Source organism: Castanea sativa, chromosome 6 (assembly GCF_040712315.1).
Source record: "Castanea sativa cultivar Marrone di Chiusa Pesio chromosome 6, ASM4071231v1".
Classification (NCBI taxonomy): Eukaryota; Viridiplantae; Streptophyta; class Magnoliopsida; order Fagales; family Fagaceae; genus Castanea; species Castanea sativa.
This window is the reverse complement of record NC_134018.1, coordinates 4,211,684-4,235,033: the sequence shown is the minus strand read 5'-3', so window position 1 is coordinate 4,235,033 and position 23,350 is coordinate 4,211,684. Positions and strand designations below refer to the sequence as shown.

At 40.1% G+C, this 23,350-nt stretch overlaps 3 pseudogenes; 2 read left to right on the top strand and 1 right to left on the bottom strand.

The window, feature by feature from the left end:
- Window positions 1–1,644: 1,644 nt before the first annotated feature.
- On the top strand, window positions 1,645–4,075 carry LOC142638952 (serine/threonine-protein kinase ZRK1-like; annotated as a pseudogene).
- Window positions 4,076–5,213: 1,138 nt separating this feature from the next.
- Window positions 5,214–23,350, bottom strand: part of LOC142638841 (cysteine synthase 2-like) — a 44,016-nt pseudogene continuing 25,879 nt past the window's right edge.
- On the top strand, window positions 7,888–19,867 carry LOC142637916 (isoflavone 3'-hydroxylase-like; annotated as a pseudogene).

Here is a 23,350-nt window from a genome sequence, read left to right as displayed (position 1 = left end):
TCCCTATATAAAAAATAAATAAATAAAACAAAATAATTCAAGTATTGAGAAACACAAAATAAAATAAAATAAAATAAAATAAAAATTCAAACATAACAATACAACAATTAAAAAATATAAACAATTTAAATCTCTTAAAATATAAATATTAAATTGAAAGTTATCAAAAATTTAAATCCTAAAGGCTATGCCTTATTAAAAAAAAACTTAAAATTTGTTTTTTAAGTGTACAGATATAAACGGGTGCAGGGGGAAATAGCCTATGCACCATTTTAAGGTCCATCCAAACTTTTGTAATTAACTCTCGTGATTGGAGTTTTCTATGTAGGGAATTTCCACGAATTCCTAAACCTATTAGAGACAAAAATAGAGAAAACACACGCCAAAAAAAAATAATCACTCGCACAAGATAGTATTTACGTGGTTCGGTAATTTGCCTACGTCCACGGAGTTGTAGGGATTTCACTATTATCAGAGAAAAAATACAAAGTGCGGCTACAGTTCTTTTTCTCTCTCAAAACCAACTACACCAAACCCTAATCACAAAAAAACTGCGTTTTATACATCCTGCGCACAGGATTCACAATGGGCTACAAAACGAGCCAAAAAAATTTCTTGGGCCTATCGGCTCAAGCCTCCGCTCCATGGACTAAGCCTCAGAAAATCTCCCATTAAAACCTACGCAATATTATTTGCATCGGATCAGGTCGTCAACCAGATCAAACATAAACTAAGCTCCACAAAACCCAACACGCCTGCTTCTCTTTTGTTTATGACTTGTCAGTTGTCATGCTCTGCTTCTTTTGGTCTTTGGTTATGCTACTATTTAACTTTCAGTTTCAAAGAAAAAAACTACTAACTATGCTTCAAATTCTTTGTTATCTCTTCTTGTTTGAGAAATAAAATTTGGTCCTAGTGTACGAAAGATTTAACATGGTTCTCCAGATTCAATGACACTGTACAATAAATCTAAACAATCTCTAACTTCTCTTTCATTAGTTTTTTTCTTCTTCTTTTTTTACCTTTTTCTATTTCATTTTCTTTTAGAAAATGTTAATATTCTGGTAATGCACCCAATGCACACTCCAAGTAACAATCCACCTCACTCCCTTCTTGCTTTAACCACGTGCAGATTGGGCTGTTTCTTTCATCGTCCTGGCTGTGACAATGGAGGAGTTGGAAAATCAATGGCAACATCTCACATTGTCAGAGGAAGAGGGTACTGATTGCTGGTCATGCATTAGTTGGAAAATTCTATACAGGTGACAAATAATCCAATGGCAGTGGCTGTGCTCAGCCCCGCTGATATATCACAAAATCTTTGCTGGATAATAGTATGAGACAGAAGCTTTTAGAGGTTGAAATCTAAGGTATGTTTTCTTCTCTGACTAAAAGATACAAACTTTAACTTCCTTTTATGTGAACCCTCCGAATGTGTCATAGACTGGTACATTGCATGAATAAGCGAGTCAAACATGTAACAGCGCTGCTACGGGAACACGCGGTGTGTAATAAATTGAAGTTTCCACACGGATCCAAATTGTGAGCTAAGTTTGACCAAGTTGTGTTTATCGGCTATTGAGGAAAGCCCCACTTACTTTCCACGAAACCTCCCTGAACTTTCTTCATCAATTATAAGCCCAGTGAACCTCCCTCCCTCTACACCACTATTCTTACAATTCCCAGTGAGTAGAGTAGGCACAAAAGGGTAGGGTAGGGAGAGATCAAGCAAGGTTCCACATTCAAGCTATGCGGAGGAGTTGGTTGACAGATCATTTCTTTAACAAAACAAGAAAGCAAAGAGAGAAAGCGTTTCTTGAAAATGGAAGTAAGTTACTGGAGAAGCTGATTGCCTCTTGCAATGGCAAGCCTATTCCCATCCGTACCTTCTCCGCTCAACAGCTCTGCCAAGCAACCAACAACTATTGTGAACATCTGGGAAAGTATTGGTACAAGGGCTCTCTTGAAGGGAAAATTGTTCTCGTTAACCGATTTTCTGGTTCGGGAGCCCATCTTACCATCAATGATCTAGTGATTTCTGCACAAATGAGTGCTCACAGTAATGTATTAAAGCCCATTGGGTGTTGTCTCGAGACTACACCTCTTATTTTAGTGTATGAATTTGCTGCCAATGGTTTTCTTGCAGATCAAATATATGTCAAACGTGTTACCGAACTACAATATCAGCCAATGGTGTGGGAGAGAAGGTTAAAGATTGCAAGGCAGATTTCTCATGTAATTTCCTATCTCCATACTGCCTTCCCAAGACCTGTCATCCACATGTTTATGCATATGCGTGATATCTTATTAGATGAACATGATGTTCCCAAATTGTCCAACTTTATTTATTCCATATCAATCCCTGAGGGTGAAACTGACGTGAAAGGTTTTTGGGGCATTCAGAATGTAAGGTTCTGTCCCCCCGAGTCTAAAGCATCAGGTAAGGTAACGGAGAAAACTGATGTATATAACTTTGGTAGGCTTCTTCTAGAACTTTTGACCGGAGAGGATTCTTATAATATAACCCGATTGACAATAGATAGAACATCTAACTTAATAGCACACATGCACGACCGTGCTCAAGGTAGTTGCTTAAACGAGATTGTGGATCCTGCAATCATGGCAATTGGGGAAAGAGGTGCTAGTTTACCACCGCAGTTACAAGCTGTGCTGGACCTTGCCATGACATGTACAGAGAATGATCCACAGAGAAGGCCAACTATGGTAGATGTCACCAAAGAACTCAGGCGGATTGAGAGGTTTGTTCCATGACTCATTATTTACTTGGGTTCATCCAATCATCTCTTAGCCATATACTATGCCTGGATGATAGAATGAACTCAATTTAATTATGATATGTAAAATGAATTTTAGGTAATTTTGCCATGCAAAGAATCATGTGGTTATGTAATATTCTTCATGAGTTCAACTGGCTTTCGCCAATGACTTTAATATAGAGATTTCAGCAAAGAGCTCAGCTCAGGTAGATTGAGAGGTTCGTTACATAACTAATTATTTACTTACCTGGGTTGATCCAATTATCTGTTTTGCTATGTATAATGTAGTTATTAGCTTAAACTAATTAATGTCAAAGGCTGGGGGTGAAGAGTGATATAATGAATTAGTTTTAATTATGATATAAAAACAATTTTCAAATTTTCCCGTGCAAAGAATCATATGGTTATGTAATATTCATAATGAGTTCAACCAACTTTTGGAAATAGCTTGAATAGCCATGGAAATTTCAAATTTGGACTGCTATGTAATTTACCCTTGCAAATAGATTCACATTATTGCACATTCAAATGTGTTAGGAATGAGAATAAGCAGAGTTTACTCAATTTTCAAACAAATGGCCATTAATGGAATTCAGACAAGTTACTAGGCTTATTTGATGAAGAACCATTTAATGTAATTAAAAATATCCCATTGCCACTGATCAGAAATAAGACTGAAACCGATATGCATCTTAAGGAGATTTTTCTATGAGATCTGCCTATAAATTTCTCAATCACACAGGTTCACACAAGCGAATGAAGAGCTTCTGGGAAGTTCACACAAGCGATCTGCCTATACAAGCATGCTTCTACATCATTGAAGAGAAATGTTTCTAATGATGAAAGCCATGCTGTGAAAGAAGCCTCTGAAAGGCCTCCAAAAGCTTAATTGTGATGCAACCGAATGATGAAAGAGCTTGTATAGCAGTTCTGTGATTGGGAAGGCAAGAAATATCTGTGGGTTTCACCAATATCAGTAGTAGCTCAGGTTTTTTAATTTTTTGGAGCATTTAGATTTCTAAAGAGATGAAATTGCACAAAGTTATCATTGTGGCCAACCCTTAAGGTACGTATTGATGCTGTAAGAACAGTTAAATAGATTGGTATTGGCAAAGGAGTTTGTTGTTCTTTTGTTGGGACTAAAAGGAATGCAAGCCAGGTAGCTCATAATTTTAGTAACTGGGCTGTGTGTATAGTGGTTTGTAGGGGGGGAAGACTTTTGTACTGTTTAGTTGGTTTGTGTTTAAAGTTTTCTTTTCTAGCACACAAAAACAAAAGGTCTTCTTCTTTTTTGAATAACTTATTGCCCCACAATTGATCTTCTAACTGGTAAAATTACAGTTAACTCCTTCCCTTTGAATGAGATAAAGATTGTTGTCCTGAAAAGAACAAAACAAAAGGTCATTATTCTAACAAACAGAGATGTGCTTAATCCTGCTCTAGTGTTACTGTTCACACTAACTCATTTGATGCCCAAAAACTCTAATATAATTGCCTTGGGCATCAATCTATGCTGAGACAGATATTTAGCATTGTAATACATGCATGGATGCCTCATTCCGCTATCACAAAGGATAGTCACAAACAACAGTATGAACACACGAGTTTTTTTTATGAAGACACTGGATGATCGAGGGTGGACACTAAGAGCCACAATTACAATTTTTATTTATGAATTATAAGATGCGTGTGGTTATAACAATATTCGCAAAAGGCTTATTAGATTAAAAGGCAGAACTTAGTTGAATTTCAAAAGGCTTCCTAGTTTACAATGGCTTAAAGGTTAGAGATTAAAAGGTTCCAAGCCAAGCAAGATAAGTAGTATTCATTGTTAATATTTTTAGAAAGATGCTCTAAGAGTCGTATTTACAATAAAATGAACTACTTGCTCGAATTAGTCTCACAAACTTCTTTTCCCCTGACATTACAGAATTAACCATTAATGTGAATTTGGGTAGAAAATTCATTAACTGTCTTATAGCCCCACAATCGATCATAATAACTGGTATATTGCCTTAACAGATTAACACATTTCATTTCTCGACAAAATAATTCCAATTGTCCTTGTATACACCTCTGAACAAAAATACATATTGTTGTGCCGAAAAGAATGAAACAAAAAATGAATTGGAAGTGAATTTGGCTAATAAACAGATATTTGTCTCCTGCTCTAGGGTTATTGTAAGAGAGTAAAACAAAAATTGACATTATCCTAACAGACAGAGATATGCCTAATCCTGCTCTAGTGTTGCTTCTCCAATATGTTGTCATCTACAAAAATTCGGATGACACCTTCTACCGGAGATAAACGCCAATATAAATTACCAAAACTAAGTACTAAACTTTGCAGGAAAAATATATAGTCGCATAGACCTGCTCAAACTATGGATGGAAGTGACAAGAAACATCTAAGTCAAAGCTCTAGGTCACACTAATTCATCTGATGCCCAGAAACTCTAACCCAGTAGCCTTGGGTGTCAATCCATGCTGAGACAGACATTGTAAAACTTACTTAGATGCCTCATCCCACTGTCACAAAGAATAGTACAATAGTGTGACCAGGACCCATTGATTGTGCCACTCAAACACAATTCATGGTTGATGAACTTCCAAGAAAGAGCCCATCATTCTTCAAAAGAAACCCGATAAAAGTTCAAGCACATGGCATGAAAACATACAAAACTTAATTGTATTCTAGCCAGGGAAATGGATGAAAGGATGGAATTGTTTTTACATTTAGGACTAGTCCCTTTCCCTGTTTATTATTTTACTTATTTATTTTTTAATGGATATGAGGTTCTGAAATTAGTAAATTTTTTTTTTTTTTCCCCATCTTATCTTAGGGTAATCTGAGAGATGTTATGGGTAATTAATAGACTGACAGGTAAGTCCAAAGAGATGAAATGAAGCATCTTAACTTTTCTAAATCAGATTTATCAATCCAGTTCGTAACTCAAGCATATAACTTTTGCAAACGTATAAGTTTCAGTTTTGTTTTATATCATCTTCTGGACAAAGTCCGAATGCAACGCATGCAAGGGTCTTTTAATGCAGTTTGCCAGTTTGGTGTATGATAGAGAGAAGATTGCTATGTCAAAGGCTAACATTTTGCTCAATCGTGGCAGGTGTGATAATTATCTTATTAACCTCCTCGATCAAAAATGGAATGTCATTTGTTGAAGGGTGGGAACAGAATCTTTTTATATATAAATATGGTACATGCACCAGCTGCTGATTTTAGTGCCCATCACTATATATATGAATTGATGGGTTGTTTGAATTTTCTGCAATACATTCTGGTATTAGAGGTCTGGAGAGAGAAGCAAGACAGTGATGGGAACTCTCATCTTATCCTAGAGTCTTATATATCCTTATTCCTTCATTAGAAAGTTTATAAATTTTCAAGGAAGCTTTTTCAAGTAACATGGTGAGACCTGATCAGTAACATGGAACATGAACTCTTGTTGTACCAAGTAACATATCAGTAAGTTCGGGGGTAACTTAAAGGTGGATTATTTTACTTTCCCAGGGTTTAAAGAAAAAAAATAACCTCCTAAAAAAATAGAAAGTTAATAATTATAAGTAAAAACCAAGATAAATTGATATACATATATAAAGACAAATAAATGAATAATTATTGAGATATGAATATAAGTATATGACAGTGGGATATATTCGGGAACTTTTATTCTTTTCTTGTCTTCAAGTGGGGACCTACTAAATTCTGGACTAACAAAAGAAATAAGTAAAGCAAAATTAAAGTTAATAAAAAAAAATTACTAGGTCATCACAGGTCTAAAATTGATAACTGAATGTGAAGCTTTGATTCATAATTTCTAATGCATCCATCTTTCGGATGTTGATGACTTGTATGATATTACATTTGAAGCTTCAAGTCTTTTCCTGCTTCTGCTCCAACTATTTCTCCTCTTTAGAAGCTACAATCAAATTATATGATTTCAATTATCTTGTGAGTTGATATATTCTATATAACCATTTTTTTTAATTAAAAAAATAAATACTTGAAGAGGCTCTTTCTATTTAAAAATGATAATTAAATATAAAAATAACATGAATTCAAGTGAGGAAAGGAAAATATGAATCCAAAATTGTCTTTTAATGGATAATTGAGCAAGCCACATTACATTTCGTGTCGTCTATTGTGGAAGTTGAACAAATTCAATTCTGTATGCTTGACTTATGGATACAAGTTTTGCTATATTTATATTATCGGTCGTGAGTGGATAAAAATAAAAGGTAATTTCATATATAAGTAATTATTTTTTATTTACAGTCAACCACAACAAAATTCTGACACAAAAGTTTTTAGGTTAGAAGAGGTTATTTGAAAAGATGACAGATGGTTTAGTTTATAGAGAAAAATTGATATGATTATGAATCTAGAAGGGTGGCTTTTATATGATTCTTAATAAATAAATAAATAAAAAGTGGAGCATATATGGTTCCTAAAAAATAAATAAATATTTGAACATATATAATTCTTAAAAATAAAAAATAAAAAATGGAGCATATATGATTCTTAAAAATATATTTTAAAATCATCACCCTTTTTTAAAAGTTTTTTTCATATCAAAATGGATATATTTTATAGGCATTTAAAAGAAATGCAAACTAAGAAAATAGGGGTTTCTGACTTTCTTCCAATTTTTTTAGTAAAATATTAACCACTTTCCAAGAAAATAAAGTCAATAAAATATATTTTATTTTAATTTTCTCTAAATATAAGAAAAATACTATATCTACAATACTTTTACAACAAATCTTAAATAGTAAGTTGTTACTAGTTCTAATTTGAACTCACTACTAAAATTACTATTTTACCCATTAATAACAATCAATAACAATCAATAACAATTTATTTTTTAGTTTTTGTTATGAAAGTATTGTAAAAATATTGTAGATATAACATTTCTCTGTATAGGCAATAAAAAAAGTTTTAAATTTTTTTTTTGATCTATGAGCTGAGATTAAACATGAGGTTTTAATTTTCAATCTCAATTATTGGTTGAATATTGGATCAGTTTTAGTTGTTTACCTAAGTGGCCTATATATAGAAGAGCCAATATAACGTGTCATATACCAAAACATTATGGAAGACAAGTTGCTTTCTCTATCCGTTTCTTTTCTCCTCCTCCTTGTAGCTTATTTCAAGCTTTTCCTACATGCAACACCACGACACAAACACCTCCGCCCAGCCCACCATCTCTGCCTCTTCTAGGGCATCTCCATCTCCTTAAAACCCCTTCATCGTACATTTCACCGCCTTTTGCAGACATACGGTCAGGTTTACTCTCTCCGATTCGGCTCTCGCCTTGTGGTTATTGTGTCATCCCCATCCGCAGTAGAAGAATGCTTCACCAAGAACGACATGGTTTTAGCCAACCGTCCTCGCTTCTTACTAGGCAAGTACATAGGCTAAAACTACACAACTATGTCATCATCTTCATACCGAGACCATTGGTGCAACCTCCGCCGCATTTGCACCCTTGAAATCTTCTCTACCAACCGGCTTAACATGTTCTCAGGCATCCGGAAGGACAAGGTGAAACACTTGCTGAGCAAACTGTCTAAGTCAAACAACAACTCAGGTGGGTTTGCCAAGGTAGAGTTGAAATCCATGCTCTTGGAGCTGACATTTAACATCATAACAAGAATGGTGGCAGGGAAGAGGTACTACGGGTATGGAGAGGATGAGAAGGATGAGAAAGAAGCTAAGCAGTTTAGGGAGATAATTAAAGAGATACTAGGATCTGGAGGGGCATCGAATCCACGAGAATTTGCACCCATATTACGATGTATTGACTATGGGGGTTTGGAGAAGAGAATGATGAGACTGGCAGCCAGGACTGATGTGTTCTTATTACATGGTCTAATTGATGAGGTGAGAAGTAAGGATAAAGAGGGAAACACCATGATCAATCATCTGCTTTCTTTGCAAAGATCAGAACCAGAATATTACACTGACCAAATTATCAAAGGGCTTACTCAAGTAAGTGCAATGCATCTCTCCCTCTCGAGTATGGCTTGGCTCGTGTTCCAGTGCACAGAGCCAACAAAATTCAGACCAGTGTTCACATAGTGTCAACTCTAAGCCGTGTCACTCGTCATATATTCTTTGTTTCAATTCCTGTTGTTTGCTTAAAATTCACCAGTAATTGGCAACATTACCTGATGGTACTGACGAATATGTAACTGACGAGGATAATTATAGACGAAGTTGCCTTCATGGACGAACATGACCAGTATCCGCGTCATCAAAAAGAATTAAAGCCATTCAATGCTGCCAATAAAGCTCCAACCGTTACAAGACCAGCTGGACGAACCGACGGGAACGCATTAAAGTCCATAACTCCATCAGAGATGTTATCAGGAAGTCATTAACACTCCAACGGCTACAATCCGCAAGGGTATATAAAACCTTCACAACACCAATACAAGGTACATAAAGAAAAACGACATCACCACCTGAATCATTTTTTCTGGTATTTCAATCATTATCTTCTTCGATACTGACTTTATCATCGGAGGCGTTGTGGCAGGCACCACACCGGTGACCACTTGAGTAAATTCCTGCTCCCACAGGTTCGTCAGAGTACTTTCAGGAGCCGTCTGGACGAATCCAAGCAAATCAACGAGATACTGCTTCATCAGTTTGGCGCCGTCTGTGGGAACGACTTTGTCATACAACGAGAACGTAGTTCCTACCAGCTCCAGATGGAATCCAACCAGGACTCAGTGGCCTTGGCACAGCAAGTCCGGAATCTCGCAGCCACCGTCGAAGAACTTACAAGACAGAATCAGGAGATGAGACAGAGGTTACAGCAAGAAGAGAACCGGTCAAGAGCTGTTCAAGAAGACGAAGGGGATAGCCATGGGAGGAGTGACCGACGGAGAACGGTAACCCCAGAAGAGCAGCATTCTAACATCCTCCAAGAGATGAGGAAGGAGATGGATGAATTAAGAAACGCCATCAAAGAGAAGACTGATCGAAGCCTGGATAAAATGGTCAGAGCGACGGACTCTCCTTTTACCATGGCAGTCCTAGAAAGACCGGTACCAGCGAAATTTCGGCTACCTCAGCTTGAGCCTTTTGACGGGCTCAAGGACCCCCAAGATCACCTTAACACCTTTAAGACGACCTTAGGCCTTCAACAGCCCCCTGACGAGATCATGTGTCGTTCATTCCCAACTACGCTGAAGGGAGCTGGACGAGAGTGGTTCACGAGATTGCCCACTTCGTCCATCGACAACTTTGAACAGTTAAGTAGTGCTTTCCTGCGCCATTTCGTCGGGGGGCAACGACCCAAAAGACCAGCGGATCACCTACTCACTATTAAGCAAGGAGAGAGGGAGACCTTGCGATCGTATGTAAAACGCTTCACTCGGGAGACCCTAGAGGTGGACGATGCAGACGATAAGGTCCAGCTGACGACATTTAAGGCGGGGCTTAAGTCCAGAGAATTCGTCGTCTCGTTAGCAAAGAATCCGCCCCGGACGATGGCAGAGATGTTATTGAAAGCTCAAAAGTACATGAACGCTGAGGACGCACTGGCAGCCATCGTAGACGAGGGGAAGCTAAAGACGGAAGGAAGGAAGGAAGACGAACGCAGGGGACAAAAGAGGGAGCGTCCGAGCCGTCGGAGAGGTGACACCGACAGACGGAAAGAAGAGAAAGCTCCACGACCGGTAAAATTCACACCCCTAATTATGCCTGTTGACAAAATTTTGACACAGATCCAGGATCAACACCACCTAAAGTGGCCAAAGCCCTTGCACTCGTCACCAAGTGTTCGGGACAAGAGCAAATACTGCCGATTCCACAAGGACCACGGCCATTACACAGAAGATTGCCGAGATCTGAGGGGACAGATAGAAGAACTGATACAGAAAGGAAAACTTCAGAAGTTTGTCAAGAAGGGGGACTCCAGCAGGTTCAGAGAGGGCGACACGAGCCAACGAGAGACCTCGTCCAAAAACGAGAGTCGCCGAGCTCAACCACAAGAAGTAATCGGGGAGATAAGCACTATAGCAGGAGGACCTTTCATGGGGGGATCGTACAGGTCCCTCAAGAAAACATAACAGAGACAAGTAAACAGTGTCCACATGAAGCCCCCGTTGAAACACAGACGGACGAACCAAGATATATTCTTCAGCGAAGAGGACGCGAGGGGAGTCCGGCAGCCTCATAACGACCCTCTGGTGATAGCACTCACAATTGAAGGGTTCAATACTAAAAGGATTCTCATCGACAACGGCAGCTCTGCAGACATTATGTATTTATCGGCCTTCCAACAATTGAAACTAGGTCCTGGTAAATTGCGTCCGTTTGAGTCTCCCCTCGTCAGCTTTAGCGGTGATCGGGTATACCCCAAGGGCATTGTGACACTAAAAGTCACGATAGGCGCCTACCCGAAGCAGCAGACCCGTCATCTTGACTTCCTGGTTGTAGACTGCCCCTCTTCGTACAATGTGATCATTGGAAGGCCCACGCTCAATCAATGGAGGGCAGCAACGTCCACCTACTGCCTAAAGATAAAGTTCCCGACTGAAGAAGGGGTCGGTGAGTTAAAAGGAGATCAAGTCTTAGCCAGAGAGTGCTATCAAGCCGTGTTGGCTGCAGGAGAAAACCACACATGGACGATTGAAAGAGAAAAAGAAGACAACATGGAAGCCCTAGAAACGGTAGAACTCGTTGAGGGGGAAAGTTCGAAGGTGACGAGAATAGGTACAACTATAAGCCCCGAGATGAGGAATGAACTCGTCCGTTTCCTCAAAGGAAATTTGGACGTATTTGCATGGAGTCACGAAGATATGCCGGGCATACCCTGCCAGGTAATCCAACACGAGTTGAAGACAGATCCTGAGAAGAAACCCGTCCAGCAGAAACGACGGGTCTTTGCTCCCGAACGAAACCAAGCAATCATGGAGGAAGTTAACAGGTTGTTGCAGGCAGACTTCATCCGAGAAGTTTATTATCCCGAATGGCTGGCCAACGTCGTGTTAGTGAAGAAAGCAAATGGAAAATGGAGAATGTGTGTAGACTTCACGGACCTAAACAAAGCCTGCCCGAAAGATAGTTTTCCCCTGCCGAGGATAGATCAGTTGGTAGACTCTACGGCTGGACATAAATTACTAACATTCATGGACGCATTTTCAGATTACAACCAGATAAGGATGGCTGAGGAAGATCAGGAAAAAACCACCTTCATCACAAGCCAAGGACTCTACTGCTATAAGGTGATGCCCTTCGGACTGAAGAACGCAGGGGCAACGTACCAAAGATTGGTGAACAAGATGTTCAGCAAGCAAATTGGAAGAAATATGGAGGTATATGTGGACGATATGCTCGTCAAGAGCAAAGAAGAGTTAACTCACCTGGACGACCTGGGAGAGACATTTAATACCCTCCGAAGATACCAGATGAAGCTCAACCCTAGTAAGTGTGTTTTCGGGGTAGCTTCGGGAAAGTTCTTAGGGTTCATGGTATCCCAAAGGGGAATAGAAGCAAATCCGGAGAAGGTGCAAGCGATACTCGACATGGCATCCCCCAAAACCATCAAAGATGTCCAAAAGCTCACGGGAAGAATAGCTGCACTGAATAGGTTCGTCTCAAAAGCGACGGACAAGTGCCTCCCATTTTTCAAAACATTGAAGCAAGCGTTCGCCTGGACTGACGAATGTGAGGCAGCTTTTCAAGAACTCAAGCGTTACTTAAGCAGCCCGCCCGTCTTGAGCCCCTCAAAAGCAGGAGAGATCCTTTATTTATACCTGGCAGCCTCATCCACTGCCGTCAGTGCTGCCTTAATCCGAGAAGAAGACAAGAAACAGCTCCCAGTTTATTATGTCAGCCAAGCCTTCCAAGGAGCAGAGGCCAAATACCCCAGGATTGAGAAGATTGTCTTCACCCTAATAGTGGCTTCGCGAAAGCTACGACCGTACTTCGAAGCACACCCTATCCTTGTAATGACGAATCAACCCATCAGGAAATCCATGAGCAAGCCTGAAGCAGCTGGGAGAATGGTCCAGTGGGCAATCGAACTCAGCCAGTTCGACATCGAATACCATCCCAGAACGGCCATCAAGGCGCAAGCTCTAGCAGACTTCATAGCAGAATTCACCCTCCCAGACGATGGTGACGTCATGGACGAGGCGGAACAGTGGACGATTCAGACTGACGGGTCGTCAGCCCGAAAGAGGGGAGGAGTAGGGATCATTATAAACACCCCCAATGGAGAAAAACTCCAATATGGAGTCCAATTAAAATTCCCGGCAACCAACAACGAGGCTGAATACGAAGGCATACTGACGGGACTAAGACTTGGCAATGCTCTCGGGATTAAGAACTTGCTCATTCAGAGTGACTCGAAACTAGCGATAGGGCAGATCAGGGAAGAGTATGAGGCGAAGGAAGAAAGGATGCAGAAGTACCTCAAGTTGGTCAGGCATCTAGCTCGCGGGTTCGACAAGTTGAATTTCGTCAGGATCCCGAGAAGCCAAAATGCAGAGGCAGACGAGGTCGCCAAGATGGCCTCGTCTATAGAAGAACCAACGAACAAGGAAATTCTCATGGAGATTCAGAAATACCCTAGCATCGAGGAAGTCCCGGTATTCCCCATCCAGAACATGGGTGGTTGGATGGAACTGATCGTCTCATATCTTCAAGACGAACACCTCCCTCATGACTCAATGGAGGCCAGGAAGATTAAAGCAAGGGCGGCCAGATTCACAATTTTGAATGATACCTTATACAAAAGAGGATTCTCCTTGCCTTATTTGAAGTGTCTCGACGAGGAAGAAGCTAAGTACGTCCTCCACGAAATCCACGAAGGGATTTGCGGGGACCACGCCGGGCCCAGATCCTTGGTAAGTAAGGTTATTAGAGCAGGATATTTCTGGCCAACTATGCAGGAAGACGCTATGAAGCTCGTCAAGAGGTGCGATAAGTGCCAGAGGTTCGGGAACGTCCAGAGGCTGCCAGCAGAGAAGATGACAACGATTACCTCCCTCTGGCCATTCGCACAATGGGGAATCGATATCGTCGGTCCGTTACCTCTGGGAAAAGGACAAGTACGATTCTTGCTCGTCGCTATCGACTACTTCACTAAATGGGTTGAAGCAGAAGCAATGGCAACGATCACAGAGGCAAGAATCTGTAGCTTCGTGTGGAGAAACATAATTTGCAGGTTCGGGATCCCGCAGACGATCATTTCTGACAATGGCCGACAGTTCGACAGCCAGGGATTTAGAGACTTTTGCTCGGGACTGGGTATCAAGAATAAGTTCTCGTCGCCTGGGCACCCACAGTCTAACGGACAGACGGAGGTAACTAATCGAACACTGCTCAAGATCATAAAAGCACGACTAGACGAAGCTAAGGGCACGTGGCCGGAAGAATTGCCCAATGTCTTGTGGGCTTACAGGACGACAGCAAGAACCCCCACGGGAGAGACGCCTTTCAGGCTCACTTATGGCACTGAAGCAGTAATCCCAGTCGAGGTGGGTATGACCAGCACCCGGCGAGAAGTCTTCCGCGAGGAGAACAACGACGACCAGCTTCGAATCAATCTGGATTGCTTGGACGAGGTAAGGGACAAAGCCTCGAACATGACGATGAAGTACCAGCGTAAGATGACTGAATACTACAACAAAAGGGTCAGGCTCAGAAGACTAGAAATTGGCGATCTCGTCTTACGTAAGGTGACGACTGCAACTAAAGACCCCGCCCACGGGAAACTTGGCCCCACATGGGAAGGACCTTACAAGGTCGTGCACTACTCCCGACAAGGCAGCTATCACTTGGAGACCCTAGACGGACAAAAACTCCCACGACCTTGGAACATAGAAAACTTGAAGAAGTACTACCAACAGACATAAATCAAGAATGTACTAATTACTGAAAATTAATGAAATGATGATTCAAATGATGTGCTCATACAGGTACCAAGTATCGGAGAGTTAGAAATAAAAAAAAAATGTCTAAGTAATAAGATTCCGCATTGACGGATGTACATTACTGACGAAGACAAAAGCAAAGAACTTTTGTCTAAGTAATAAGATTCCGCATAGACGGATGTACATTACTGACGAAGACAAAAGCAGAGAACTTTTGTCTAAGTAATAAGATTCCGCATAGACGAATGTACATTACTGACGAAGACAAAAGCAGAGAACTTTTGTCTAAGTAATAAGATTCCGCATAGACGGATGTACATTACTGACGAAGACAAAAGCAAAGAACTTTTGTCTAAGTAATAAGATTCCGCGTAGACGGATGTACATTACTGACGAAGACAAAAGCAAAGAACTTTTATCTAAGTAATAAGATTCCGCATAGACGGATGTACATTACTGACGAATATAAAAGCCAAGGACTTTTGTCTAAGTAATGAGGTTCCGCATGGACGGAGACACATCATTGACGAAGACTAAAGCAAAAAAAAAAAAAAAGAAACGCCCAAGTACAGGAGAAGGCTTAAGGGATAACGTTCCCATCCAGTGGGCGAACATTACTGACGAAGACAAAAGCAAAGAACTTTATAGCAGAATATATCCAAGTAGATGTAATATTATAAAAGCCTAAAACCTGAGGCCATTGTTCAAAAAAAAAAACCATAAACACTGGGCTAAAAATACCCATGAAAATTTCTAAATTGTCCAGGAAATTGAGCCTGAAAAACATGTCAGGCACTTCAAAAAAAATACATGTAATAAAAACTTTTTAATGACAGGTTCAGACATCCGGGTCGGCATCGTCTCCAGCTGGGGCATCGAGGGCAGGGGCATCGACAACGGGAGCATCAGGAATGTCCTCAGGAGCTTCGGCGGCGGCGGCTAGGGCAGCCTCGTCAGCAGAGATCTCCTTATCGACCTCCTCCATATCCAGCGCCTCCAAATCCACCCCGGAAGGATGCTTGATGCAATACCTCCTCAAGAGCTCAAACCCCTTAAAGTACCAGCTGAAGAGCACAGAGTTGTACTCTTCAGTCTGCTGGAAGCCCTCGATGGCCCTAGAGGCGACGACCTTGATTTTTTCCTTCGCGGCTGCGAGCTACTCGTCCTTTTCCAGAACTAGCTGCTGTTCAACCCTAAGATCGTCGCCCAGCTTTTTGACCTCGTCCTTGTATTGGTGAACATCTTCCATCGCGGATGTCAGCTCCCTCTTCAGCCTCGAGTTCTCCATCTCCAGGACTTTGATCCGAGAAAGCGAAGACTCGACCTTGGCCTCCTGAGCCTGGTACTCCGCTGAAAAATGGACGGCTTCCCCCAACACCTAAAAAAAAAAAAAGAGAAAAAAATGGGGCATGCAAAAGAATAAATAAGAAAGAGAGAGGCATATGTGTAAAGGCATCATGAGAAACAAACGATTTACCTGGACGAGTTTATGGATATGACGACCCATCAACTCAGCTGGAGTCGAACCTGAAAGCACCTTCAGGTCCTCGGCATTCACTACCCCACGAGCCCGATCCGTCGCCAACCTCTCGTCACCCCAAATAGTGGACGATCCGACGGCATCTTTTTCTTTATCCGATGTGCGAGGCCTCTTGGAAGCAGGTGTCGGAATTTCTTCTACCGAAGTGGCCGGAGAAGCCGTCCTCGTCGTCTCGGCACCCGAAGCCACGGGTGTGATCGAGACCGTCGGAGTAACGGAAGCAACCTTGCCCTTCACTCGAACCACCTTCTTCCCAAGGCTCGACAAGGGTTCGTCTTTCTTGGACCTCATTTTTTCATACATGCCCTTGTTGAATTTCGTCGTCATCTCTGCAAAAGGGAAAAATTTGTAAGAGAAAGAGCAAATTGAACAAGTACAGCCTCAGGGTCAAGACCGACGAACTTAGAAGCTCACTCTTTTTTCCCTCGATATCAAGGCTTCGTAAGACGTAGGGAGACGGATCGGGGCCGAGGTTGTAGAAAGCGAGTGTCCTCGGGTCTACCAAGTCGTCCCAATTTTCAATAGATTGGGAATAAGTGATGGCCGCCTCAACGCGCTCCTTGTACCTGCTTTTCAACTTCGGTCTTCGTTTAGCTGCACGAGGACGAAGGAAATTAACAAAAATCACCCAAAATATATATATACACGTATGTAAAAAAAAAAAAAAAAAAAAGGGCGAGAAAGAAGACTGACGCACCTAAGGTCGGGGTTCCCCACCGACGAAGCAACCTGGGGATCTCACCCCAGTCCTGGCTGGAGGGAGTCTCAAAATTGTCCCCAGACACAAACACAAATCTGGACTTCCAGTACCTGAAGGACGAAGGTAAGCCCTTGACGATCCTGGTTCTTCTCTCCCAAGGTACTAGCTCGTAATACCCGTACTCTTTGGACTCTTTTAGACGGTATAAATATACGAGCTCGTTCACCTTAATCATGTCCCCGTTAGCGGCCAACCATATTTCCATACAGTTGACCACTATCCTCCACGAATTGGGCATAAGCTGCCCGGGGGCAATCCCCAGATATGCCAGGAGCTCCATCACCAACGGGTGGACGGGAAGCCTAAGCCCACAAGTGAAAGCGGCCTCATAGAAGCACACTTCACCGGGGAAAAACGAGCAAGCCCTGTCATCGTCAGTGGGACGACGAACACGGACCCGCTCTGGGAATTGAAATCTATCCCTAAACCGATTGACGGCGTCGGAATCTAATCCGCACGGCTCCACGAGGGCGTGGAAAGCCCTAACCTCTCTAAATACCGAGACGGCTGTATCTCCCTCCATAGGATCGTCGCTAGACGACAACCCAGTATCGAGGTCACTAGACCTAACCTCTGACATCAACTTAAGCTTCTTCACCAAATCTTCAAACCAATCGACGGACTCTCGGAGCAATGGGAATAAATCACCCAAAACAACACCTAAACTGCTACCCTCAGAAACAAAGCCCCTCAAATTGGGGAAAGCACCTAACGACCCCCCTAAGCGAGCAAAGAGAAAAGAAATTGAAGGACAGGTTTCCCTAACCTCTAAATTACTGACCATGAACTTCCAGTCTACAAAGAAGAATACTAAGATTCCCACAGAAAGAAGGGAGAAACAAACAGGGAGAACCAAAAAAAAAAAAAAGCAAACAAAAATCAGATACTTGCAAAGAAAAAAGAGAAAAAAGAGAGAGAATGAAGAAGCTTACCTCGAAGAAAGCAAGGAGCCCAACGCCAAAAAGGAGCAAAGAAACGTACGAAGAGGATGCTTAGAGGAGAAAAACTGGAGTTTGGAAGGAAATGAAAAAGTAAAGTGCAGAGAAATGAGTTTAAAAGCCAAGATAGAAGTAAAAACCGAAAATCTGCGGGAAACCCAAGGGTCAGTCCCTTTCCAACCCCATCACGCCACGTGGCCACGACCCACGTAACGCCGCCATAACGCATTCAATGCGGCACGAAATCCTAAAAAAAAAAAAAAAAAAAAACTGTTCGGCTTCCACGATCGTCACTGACGACCATAAAGCCCGGGGGCATCTGATGGTACTGACGAATATGTAACTGACGAGGATAATTATAGACGAAGTTGCCTTCATGGACGAACATGACCAGTATCCGCGTCATCAAAAAGAATTAAAGCCATTCAATGCTGCCAATAAAGCTCCAACCGTTACAAGACCAGCTGGACGAACCGACGGGAACGCATTAAAGTCCATAACTCCACCAGAGACGTTATCAGGAAGTCATTAACACTCCAACGGCTACAATCCGCAAGGGTATATAAAACCTTCACAACACCAATACAAGGTACATAAAGAAAAACGACATCACCACCTGAATCATTTTTTCTGGTATTTCAATCATTATCTTCTTCGATACTGACTTTATCATCGGAGGCGTTGTGGCAGGCACCACACCGGTGACCACTTGAGTAAATTCCTGCTCCCATAGATTCGTCAGAGTACTTTCAGGAGCCGTCTGGACGAATCCAAGCAAATCAACGAGATACTGCTTCATCATTACCAATGTCAAAGAGAGAGAGAGAGAGGAGTTTAGAGGGGAAAAAACATAGTGTTCTTGTGGAGAAAGATAAAACAAAATCTGAATTATTATGCATAATCTGTTTCATTGCAACCGCAAGAGCTTAATTTATTTGGTTATCAGCACTAATTTGACAATTGACTTTGTATATATATATAGCTTAAACTTTTTTGGGGTCATAAAAATTTTTAGAATTAATTTTCGTAAGTGAAGAGTTGTAACTTTATAGCGTGGCTTTATGATTTATAGTTTGATTAATGGAGGGGAATCATATTAATGAGCCCAAAATCATATCCTTCCATTACAGATTACGCATAATTGATTTAATTATAGCTATTTGTTAGGACCCCCTTCGCTCCTCTTTTCTCCTTTTTTTGATAGAATAGATTCTATATTCTTTTAATAATTAAAAAAATTGACTAGGATTTATTTTTCATAGGGTATCAAATCAATCCATATTTTTTGTTATTATTCTTCTCCTGATTTTTAACGCATATTGAGCAGGTCTTGATAGTTGCGGGAACTGACACATCGGCAATGACATTAGAATGGGCAATGTCCAACATGATAAATCGTCCTGATGTGTTGAAGAAGGCTAGAGTGGAGTTGGACAATCAAATTGGACAAGAAAAATTGATAGATGAACTAGATGTCTATATATTACACTACCTTCAAAATATCATCTCAGAGACCCTTTGATTGTACCATGTTGCCCCCCTCTTAGTACCTCACTTGTCATCTAATGATTGCACCATCGGAGGATATGATACACCATGTGACACGATGTTCTTGGTCAATGCATGGGCCATTTATAGAGATCCTAAGCTATGGGATGATGCTACTAGTTTTAAACCTGAAAGGTTTGGAATGAATGAGAGTGACCTATATAAATTAATGCCTTTTGGATTAGGGAGGAGGGCCTGTCCTGGGACAGGCCTTGCACGACGTACATTGGGCTTGACTTTAGGGTCGATGATTCAGTGCTTTGAGTGGAAAAGAGTTACTATGGAAGAAGTTGACATGGCTGTAGGTAATGGAGTCACCATGCCAAAAGTCAAACCATTGGAGGCCATGTGTAAAGCACGCCCTATCATGCATAAGGTTATGACAAAGTGATAGCATTTTGTTCATTGCTGAAACCCAAATAGATGTTCTCTTCTTTTTCATCTAACTTTTGACTACCGTATGATGCAATATGAGACATCCAAAAACTTTTAATAGTTGTAACTAAGGTTTCTATCCATGCCAAGCATCATATAAGTCTTATTTAGAATGACCTTGGTAGCTGATCAAGTTAAAAAAATAAATAGCAGCGTTAACTAATTTTGCTATGGTGTTATTGTAAGAGAATGAAACCAAAAATTGACATTATCCTAACAAACAGAGATGTGCCTAATTCTGCTCTAGTGTTGCTGCTTCAATATGTTTTTATCTACAAAAATTCAGATGGTAACTTCTAACAGAGATAAACACCGATATAAATTACTAGAATCAAATACTAAACTTTGCTCGAGAAATATAGTCGCAGAGGCCTGCTCAAACTTTGGATGGAAGTAATAAGAAATATCTAAGTCAAAGCTATGCGTCACACAAACTCATCTGATGCCCAGAAACTCTAATACTATCAGCCCTGGGTGTCAATCCATGCTGAGACATATATTCAGCATTGTAAAACATACTTAGATGCCTCATCCCATTGTCACAAAGAATAGTCACATTTGTGTGACCAGGGCCAATGGATTGTGCCATTCTGACGGCACCAACACAATTCATGGCCGATGAACTTCCAGGAAAGAGCCCATCATTCTTCAAAAGAAACCTGACAAAAATTCAAGCAGCATAGCATGAAAACATACAAAAATTAATTGTGTTCTAGCTAGGAAAATGGGTGAAACAACGGAATTTTTTTACGTTTTGTAAGCCGACAAATATTAATGGTAGATCAAAAGGGGGAAATCCACACTACAGTAGAATCAAAGCAAAACAACAAACTCTTAGAATTGGCACAGTTTTTTCCAATTAGTTTCATTTCTCAACCTCTCAGCAAAATATATCACTCTAAAAAAAACAAGAGCATGCACTTACCTAGAATATTCAACAACTTCCACAAATTGTCTCTGAAGGCAGAAGGCCCCATCCAAGTTCTGCCATCATGAAATTTTGTGTTCACTTATTGATTCCAATTCCTTCTTTTAAATGGATTCTTCAGTTTTCTTCAGCCTTCTTTATAGTGTACATCACCCCCTTTTAAAGAAATTATCATGATAATCAAAACTCATAATAAACTTATACTAAAATGTATAATTTACTCTCTAAATTTTATTGTAGATAATTTGTTCTCCCTAAAAATCAATTTCAAAAAGTAATTTCCATCACTTTATTTTTACAAGTATATAATTTTATCATTTTTATGTTTTTGATTGATATTATTCTTTTTTGAAATGGTCCATATTCTTCTAACTACTGTTACTATGCATTATATTTCCTTATTTCTTTTGGTACAATTTAAATTTTTAAGTTTCAAAATTATTATTCAAATTCTTATTCTCTTAAAAAGATTATTATGATAACCAAAATTTATCATATAATTACAATTGATATTACTCAAATAATTGATAGTTCTTTCAATCCAAACTTGTCTTTTCCGTGTTTAAGTAGGTACACCATAGTGGACTAAAATAGACCAAATGGACAGAATGGACGAAATTGGACCCAATGGACCGTAGTACACCGAATAGACCGAAATGGATGGAATGGACCATACTAGACTAAATTGGACTGACATGGATGAAATGAACCGAATAGACCAAATGGGACAAATTAAACAGAAGTTGACCCAGTGGACCATAGTAGACCGAAATGGACATAAATGGATGGAATGGACCGTACTAGACCAAATTACATTGAAGTGGACCAAATTGTACTGAACTGTATTAGATCGAATTGACTGAAATAGACCAAATCGACTGAAATAGACCGAAGTGAACTCAATGGACTAAATTGGACTGATTTGACCGAATGGACCGATATAGACCGAATGAATCTAATTGGACTGAAGTGAACAGAATAAACTAAAGTGAACAATAGTAGACTGAATTGGACTAAAGTAGACTAAATTGGACCGAAGTAGATTGAAATAGACTAAACCAAACCAAATAGACAAAGTGGACCGAAATAGACTGAATATGCCGAAAAGGACCAAATGTCAATCTATAAATAGCATAGCTATGCGCAGTATCTTATTAGATGAACATGATGTTCCCAAATTGTCCAACTTTTATTTTTCTGTATCAATTCCCGAAGGTGAAACTGACGTGGAAGCTCATTATGTCATTCGGATTTTAAGCTTCAGCGGCCCCGTGGCTTAAAGCAACAAGCAAGGTAATTGACAAAACTGATGTATATAACTTTGGTCAGTTTCTTCTGGAACTTTTAACTGGAGAAGATTCTCATAAAATATCCCGATTGAAAATTGACAAAGATACTACTTTAGAAGCATACATACATAACTGTGCTCAAGGTAGTTGTATAAACGAGATTGTTGATCCTGCAATCTTGGCAGAAAATGGGGAAGGAGGGGCTAGCTTAGACAAGGACCATTTGTTTCATCCATTGCTGTGCTTTTTAGCTTGCACTTTTTCCTAAGCAATTAAATGAACTATACATAATTTACTATACATGTATATGCTGTTGCCCTTTTTTTTATGTTGATATGGCTACGAAGTCTCTGTCTTTCCATCTTTTAGAAGATATAGTAAGAGTAATTATTCAGTAGAGAATACAATGAGTAGAGAATTCAGCGAGCATAGAATATAAATTATATTCTATGCCTAATGAATATAAATTATATTAGGCATTATATTATATAATGCCTAATGAATCTTTCATGTGGCACTTGATAAATTTGGAGTCTCTGTATTCTTTGAATTGCTCTAATTTGAAGGTGGGTTGATATTTCTTAATTGTTAAAGTTAAAATCACATTTATCCTGTTTACCAATTGAAGTATAGTAAATATTAAGTTTTATTTATCCAAAAATAAAGTATAGTAAATATTAAGTTTACTTCTTTGGCGCAAGTGTTGTTCATTGAGATGGGAGTAATATGCAGCCTTCTCACAGGCCATACCTGATGAATTGACATGTAATTAGGTGGACTGTTTGTGATCTTTGAGCTTTGCTTCTGTTGCGAATGTTTCTTTCAGTAGCACTTAGATGTTTGGGTTGCATTTGCTGCAGTTGGTGTTAATTTGCCACTTCTCAAGCGGAATTTTGCTTGTTCTTAAAAACCATTATGGCTTGAAAACCTTAAATAAGATGCACAACATTAGGCAGCCCATATATATGTGATTGATTATGCTATGAATTAAATCTTTTACTAAAAGCTTAACTAATTGGCACGTTTTTTGTACCACCGCCACTTCCAGGCAAGCTTAACTATAGCTCAAGGGTTCAAGCCCCGCATTTACCCAGCAAAAAAAAAAAAAAAATTGGCACTTTTTTGTATTTTTAATTGAAAACTTCTAGAGTTTAAATCCTTTCACCTTTGACTATCGAATTATCAGCCAAAAAAAAAAAATTTACCAAAAGCTCATGCCGAC